This window comes from Labeo rohita, unplaced genomic scaffold (assembly GCF_022985175.1).
Source record: "Labeo rohita strain BAU-BD-2019 unplaced genomic scaffold, IGBB_LRoh.1.0 scaffold_2378, whole genome shotgun sequence".
Taxonomy (NCBI): domain Eukaryota; kingdom Metazoa; phylum Chordata; class Actinopteri; order Cypriniformes; family Cyprinidae; genus Labeo; species Labeo rohita.
Genome location: NW_026128636.1, coordinates 1 through 7,713, shown reverse-complemented (window position 1 = coordinate 7,713; position 7,713 = coordinate 1). Strand labels below are relative to the sequence as shown.

The 7,713-nt window shown below is 40.9% G+C and overlaps 1 pseudogene; it reads left to right on the top strand.

Annotated features, from left to right (window-relative positions):
- The first annotated feature begins 2,121 nt into the window (after positions 1–2,121).
- Positions 2,122–5,433, top strand: LOC127159628 (tripartite motif-containing protein 16-like; annotated as a pseudogene).
- The last annotated feature ends 2,280 nt before the right edge of the window (positions 5,434–7,713 follow it).

The following is a 7,713-nucleotide window of genomic DNA, read 5'->3' as shown; positions in this document are numbered from 1 at the left end:
TGCCGCTAACACCGCTGTCTCAGGAAGACTGTGAGCGGACGTCGCCACTGTCGCCGCCGTTACTGTCGCCGCCGTCACTGTCGCCGCCGTCACTGTCGCCGCCGTCACTGTCGCCTCGGGGATATCGTGAGCAGACGTCGCCACTGCCGCTAACACCGCTGTCTCAGGAAGACTGTGAGCGGACGTCGCCACTGTCGCCGGTGTTACTGTCGCCGCCGTCACTGCCGCCGGTGTTACTGTCGCCGCCGTCACTGTCGCCTCGGGGATATCGTGAGCAGACGTCGCCACTGCCGCTAACACCGCTGTCTCAGGAAGACTGTGAGCGGACGTCGCCACTGTCGCCGGTGTTACTGTCGCCGCTGTCACTGTCGCCTCGGGGATATCGTGAGCGGACGTCGCCACTGCCGCTAACACCGCTGTCTCAGGAAGACTGTGAGCGGACGTCGCCACTGTCGCCGGTGTTACTGTCGCCGCTGTCACTGTCGCCTCGGGGATATCGTGAGCGGACGTCGCCACTGCCGCTAACACCGCTGTCTCAGGAAGACTGTGAGCGGACGTCGCCACTGCTGCCGCTGTGACTGTCGCCGCTGCCGCTTCTGGAATATTGTGAGCTGCCACTGCCACTTCGGGGACATTGTGAGCAGGCACCGCTGCCTCTGGAGGATTGTGAGATGGACACTCTGGTGGCCATCCTGGGCACACCAGCTGAAGACTGTGACAAAACCTAACCTGAGCATGGCTTAAGGATCCTTGTGAAGTTTCAGTGTCTCTAAAGTTACAAATAATGGTCAATCTAATCGTAACCTTTGAGCTGCTTTTCCTGAGCAAATCTATTCAACCCTACAATGAGACTCCATTGATGTGTTTGAGCTGTTAGATGGACATTTATGTTCTTAGCAGATGTTTTATCAACCAAACTATTTACTAGAAAGTTCCCATATAGTGTAAGTGTCAAATACTAGAATCTGTAGCTTTAATGTGATTTAATGAATATGAGAAGAATGAAGCTGATGCTGTGAAAGTGCTGGATTGAGGTGAGTTACTAAGCAGTATGAAGTGTGGAGCTGATGAGTTTCGATTTCTTGATCATCCAGACAGATTTGATCATTGGTATCAGGTGTTGTGTAGAGAGAGTGTGTGTGGACGCTGTTACTGGGAGATTGAGTGGAGTGGAGATGATGGTGTGTATATATCAGTGTCATATAAGAGCATCAGCAGGAAGGGACAGGGTTATGAGTGTCTGTTTGGACGTAATGATCAGTCCTGGAGCTTGATCTGCTCTCCCTCCAGTTACTCATTCAGACACAATAATAAAAAGACTGTTCTCCCTGTGAAGTCCATCATTCGTAGAATAGGAGTGTTTTTGTGGATCACAGTGCAGGAACTCTGTCCTTCTACAGCGTCTCTGACACTGTTTGTCTCCACATATGATCATGGAGCTCAACTAGAGACCATCAGGTTCTTGGTCACCACTCTGACCAAAGCCCTTCTGCATCAGTTGTTCAGTTTGGCCAGGAGCTCAGCTCTAGGAAGAGTTCTGGTTGTTTCAGACTTCTTCCATTAAGGGTAACGGAGACTACGTGCTTCTGTGAACCTTCAATGCAGCAGAATTTTTTCTGAACTCTTCCCCAGATGTGTGGTTTGATGCAATCCTGTTTCTGAGCTCTGCAGCGTTTTTTTTTTTTTTTTTTTTTTTTTTTTAATCAGGGCTTGGTTTTTGCTCTGATATGCATTTTCAGCTGTTAAACCTTTTATTAAGGCAAGTGTGCCTTTCCAAATCATACGCATTCAACTGAATTTGCCACAGGTTAACTTCGAAGTGTAGTAACATCTGCAAGCGATATGAAGTCTCCTGAGCGAAATTTCAAGTGTCCCACATAAGGGTATGAATACTTATGCAATAATTTGTTTAAATAAAAACCTGTTTTTTTTTTTTATTTTGCCATTATGGTGTATGGACTGTAGATTGAAGTGGTAAAAAAAAAAGTAATTTAAAGCAGTTTAACATAAGGCTGCAACAATAAACATGACCAATTTAAGGGCTTTCACAAGGCACTTTATGCAAGAATGTGTGTGTGCTCCAGACACGCCTGTTTTACTCATGTGACTCAAACACAGAACCAGGAAACAAGAATTATGTGAGTTCAGGGAAAGAGAAACTGAAGTGTAGTTGAGCTGTTGTGTGTTTGTGTCTCTGTATTCATGCAGGAAAATGGCAGAAGCCAGAATTTCTCAGGATGAGTTCTTGTGTGCAGTGTGTCTGGATCTCCTGAAGGATCCAGTGGCCATTCCCTGTGGACACAGTTACTGTAAGATCTGTATTACAGACTGCTGGGATCAGGAGGATCAGATGAGAGTCTACAGCTGCCCTCAGTGCAGACAGACCTTCAGTCCAAGACCTGCTTTAGCTAGAAACACCATGCTGGCTGAAGTGGTGGAGAAACTGAAGAAGACCAAACTTCCTGCTGACTGTTACGCTGGAGCTGGAGATGTGCAGTGTGACGTCTGTACTGGAAGAAAATACAAAGCCGTCAAGTCCTGTCTGATGTGTCTGAACTCTTACTGTCAGAATCACCTTGAACAACATGAGAGTTTGTTTAAAGGAAAGAGACACAATTTGACTGATGCCACTGGACGACTGCAGGAGATGATCTGCCAGAAACATGAGAAGATCCTTGAGCTTTTCTGTCGCACTGATCAGGAATGTATATGTGTGCTGTGTACGATTATGAACATAAAAACCACGACACTGTATCAGCTGCAGCACAGAGGACAGAGAAACAGGTATTTAAAACTAGAGATCAAGTTAATACTCAGTGCAGTGATTCAATAGTCTGTTTATTTTCTGTGTAGAGCTGCAGCTTAATTACACAGAACACAGAAACACTGTCAGTGTGAAACACTACATCTGTGTCAGTTTAACTTTTATAATACTTACACTTGTGCTGAGAAACAGGCCTTAATCTTCATGATAATTCATGTCTGATGTTTGTAACTGATCATCACTTCTGGAGTTTAGTTATCAGCTCCACTTTTACTGGATTCATCTGTTCACATGATGATTTAGTGCCAGTAGTTTTCTGTGACATTCACTATCATCTGTTTGTCCTGCAGAAGCAGCTGAAGGAGACGCAGAAGACGTTCCAGCAGAGAATCCAGCAGAGAGAGAAAGATCTTCAGCAGCTGAGAGAGGCTGTGGAGTCTCATAAGGTGAGTCTGGAGAAGAAGAGAAGTTTGTCTCAGTCTCAGTTCAGACTCTCTTGTCTCTTTCAGTCCCACTGAAGCCTGAATCACTGTGTGTCCTAACAGCGCTCTGCACAGACAGCAGTGGAGGACAGTGAGAGGATCTTTACTGAGCTCATCCGCTCCATTGAGAGAAGCCGCTCTGAGCTGATACAGATGATCAGAGATCAGGAAAAGCGAGCGGTGAGTCGAGCTGAAGGACGACTGGAGCGACTGGAGCAGGAGATCAATGATCTGAGGAGGAGAGACGCTGAACTGGAGCAGCTTTCACACACACAGGATCACATCCAGTTCCTGCAGGTAACACAGATCTAGAAGAACACCATCATAGTGGACTTGAGACACATCCTGCTGTGACAGGAGACTCACAGAGAAACATTTCATCAGTGTCTTATTATATAATCATCAGTCAGACTCTCATCTGATCATCTTCTTCTGAAAGAGACACTGCTTACAAATGGCAATGTGTACCCAAACAAAACCTGAGTGTGTCTTAAGGGTCCTTATGAAGTTTCAGTGTCTCTAAAGTTATAAATAATGGTCAATCTAGTCGTAGCCTTTGAGCTGCTTTTCCTGAGCAAATCTACTCAACCCTACAATGAGACTCCATTGATGTGTTTGAGCTGTTAGATGGACATTTATGTTCTTAGCAGTTGTTTTATCATCAAACCATTTCCTAGAAAGTTCACATAGAGTGTAAGTGTCAAATACTAGAATCTGTAGCTCTAATGTGATTTAATGAATATGAGAAGAATGAAGCTGATGCTGTGAAAGTGCTGGATTGAGGTGAGTTACTAAAGATCAGTCAAGTCAAATCTGATGTTGGTGCAGGTTATTGGGTGAAGTGTGGAGCTGATGAGTTTTGATTTCTGTTTTCTGTAGAGTTTCCAGTCTCTCTCAGCACCTCCTGAATCTACAGACATAAATGACGATCCCTTCAGTTCTCTCGTCTCTTTTGATGGTCTGAGAGAATCTGTTCATCAGCTGAAAGACAAACTGGAGGATTTCTGCAAAGAGGAGCTCAAGAAGATCTCAGACAGAGGTAAAGTCCTGGAGATTCATCTGCTCTCAGAAACGAGTCCATCATCATCTCATATCATGGAGAACATCATATTAGAAATGTGTTAGGAATGGATGCAGGATCATGAGAATCACACTGTTCATGTCTGTTGATTTCCACAGTCACATTCACCAACATTGTTCCCAGGACCAGGAACGACTTCCTACAATGTAAGTCAGTAAGAAAACAAGCAGAAAAACTCACTGAGTGTGTTCATGTTCTTCCTGTAGAAGGTGAAAGAAGAGTTTTATAATTGATGATGTAAATGATGATTTGCACAGGATATCTGCTCATCTGTACTGACACACTGATGATACACTGAACATGAAGAGTTCAGCTACATGAAAACATCAAACAGATTCATAATTCCTGATTCTGATGTGTTTTATCTCCATCAGATTCCCATCAGCTCACTCTGGATCTGAACACAGTGAATAAACGCCTCCGTCTGTCTGAGAACAACAGAGTGATTACTTACACTTTCACAGATCAGTCGTATCCTGATCATCCAGACAGATTTGATGTATTATCCTCAGGTGTTGTGTAGAGAGAGTGTGTGTGGACGCTGTTACTGGGAGATTGAGTGGAGTGGAGATATTGGTGTGTATATATCAGTGTCATATAAGAGCATCAGCAGGAAGGGACGGGGTGTTGAGTGTTTGTTTGGACGTAATGATCAGTCCTGGAGTTTGTTCTGCTCTCCCTCCAGTTACTCATTCAGACACAATAACATATGGACTGATCTCCCTGTAAAGTCCATCAGCAGTAGAATAGGAGTGTTTGTGGATCACAGTGCAGGAACTCTGTCCTTCTACAGCGTCTCTGACACAATGAGCCTCATCCACACAGTCCAGACCACATTCACTCAGCCGCTCTATCCTGGGTTTTATGTTTTTTCTGGATCATCAGTGAAACTGTGTTGATGAATCAGAATAGATTGATGAGAGATTCTACCCATAATGCTTTGAGCTGCATGATGAAATCAGTAACAGTGAGATGTTATAGAGTCTCTTCTTTTCTCTTCATGACATTAATACTGCAGCTGAACTTCTGTCAGTGAAATAACATGTCAGAATAAATGTGTGTAATAAATCCTCATATAGACAGTAAGGCTATGTTCACACTTGGTGTCTTTTTGAACTATCAGTGTCTGTTATTTTAGTTTTAAAGTAGGTGAATTTGACTCCTATGCAAGTGGCATAGGCAGTCAGTCTTTTGTGACCAAATCAATTTTATTAATTATTCATTCTAAAACTCAGATTAAAATAATAAACAAACCAGACTGCTGTGTCAAAGACTATAGTTCATCTTTGCATGCGCAGTGGCTTTGTTTGGAAAATAATTTTGACATGATGAAATATAGCACAATCATACAACAGTGTTATAAGATTAATGCACTAAATTTTAACTTTTGTAAAAAATTAAAAATGAAAATATAAAATCAATTTGTATAAATTCAGTTTCACATTTGCATACAGTGCTTTATAATCACTACAGATGCTGTCACCTGTCTTTGTTTGGAATTATTTTTTTAATTGATGAAATATAGCACAATCAGACAACAGTGTCACTGTAGGTCACTTTAATGTTAACTTTTGTATAAAATATAAAATGTATGAAACTGACAAAAATGCAGTCTTTGCAAACTTTTTATAATCATTAAAAGCAGGACCTGTCTTAGTTTATCGCAATCCTTTCCATTTTAATTGCAGTCTGCAGCATTATGGCAAATCTGTTATTTACAGCAAACCATAGACACAAATTGTTATGGTGAATTTTTAAAAGTCATTGCAGGTATTATTTATATGCAGAACTGAGATCACTTTCAAAATAGTCTTTTGAATGGATAAATGTAGAAATCACTTTCGTATTGTTTTGAATGGGTTGTAGAAATAATTTAAAAAATGTAACTAGTTGGAAATGAAACGCTGCCCCCCCTCGAAATTCACTCGCATCGCAAATATGGAAATATTATGGAATATTTGGATTTGTGCTGAATAAGAGAGGTATACAAGAGTACAAAGCTCCATTTCACAGACGGTTGAATCCACAATCCTTTAAAGTAACGTTATACTCCTTTGTCAGTGAGAGAATCAGCGTTCAGAATCAGCACATGATCACTGTCTAGTGGACTTTGTTTTCAAGTGCGCACTCCTGGCATTCACTGTTCTTCTACCGGCGGTTATCAAACAGAGTTGCGTTACTGCGGGCGGCCTCTTCTGGATTGAGGGTGAATTAACTCTTTCGTTGTAAGGCCTCATGCACCGAACCGAGACACCCGTACCGTGACAGTTCGGTACGAATACATCGTTACACCCCTATGTATACGTATTAGTCCTTACTTATTAGTACTATGTGTGCTTTTTTAAAATCATTGCAAGCAGTTTTGAAATTTGAAAATTAATGGTTCTTTTAGTTTGATCTGGGTTTTGTTAGTGAACCGCTTGAACTGAATGATCGAAGTCACGATTTTGAATAAAACGGAGCGGTCCCAGCGTACATGACTCGGTTCATCTGTTCATCTTTTCGTGTCTTCAGTCATGTTTACACGACATTGTTCTCTACTACTGGCTTAGCTCACTAAAAATAAGCAAAGAAAAAACACAATTTGTTGAGTCAACTTAAAATAATTTGTTACCATGCTGTCTTAAAATTTTAAGTTCAATCAACTCAAGTTTAGTCAACATGAAATGTTAAGTTGTACTAAGTGAATTTTTAGATATTTGAGTTGACTTAACAAAATTGGATTGTTAACCTTAAATGCTGGGTAAGTTATCTAGCTGCCTTCAAATTTTAAGTTGAATTGACTCAAATATCTAAGTTGTCACTTAGTACAACTTAACATTTCAAGTTGACTAAACTTTTTTTAAATTGACTGAACTTAAAAATTTTAAGGCAGCCAGGTAACAAATTATTTTAAGTTAACTCAACAAATTTCTTTTTACAGTGTATGACGTTTTTAATTATTGAATTGTGCGTGAAAATGTGTTTACTGAAAACATTAAACACTTACTTCATAGATACATTGTCTGTTCAATAATTTAAGCACTTTTAAATACCTCTTCAGGAATATTACCATTTTCAAGGTGTTTCCAGTCCTTAAATGTTAAAAAGTCAAACAAGTACTTCAAGTACTTTAAGCACCTTGTACGAACCCTGTTATTTAAACTTAAATTAAATGTACCATATTGATATATGTATTGTTAAATTATTGAAATATTAACTTTCTCAGAGATATTTCAGTAAATATTTTATGTCAAAGGGGTTTGTCTGACAAAAAAGTTTAGGAATCTCTGCATTATATGAACATAAACATGAAAACAGCAAGGACATTCAGAGTCTTCCAGGTGTGAAATATTTTTGTCCAGACTTCCAGAATCAACAGTTTCTGAAGGTCACAGCATATGATG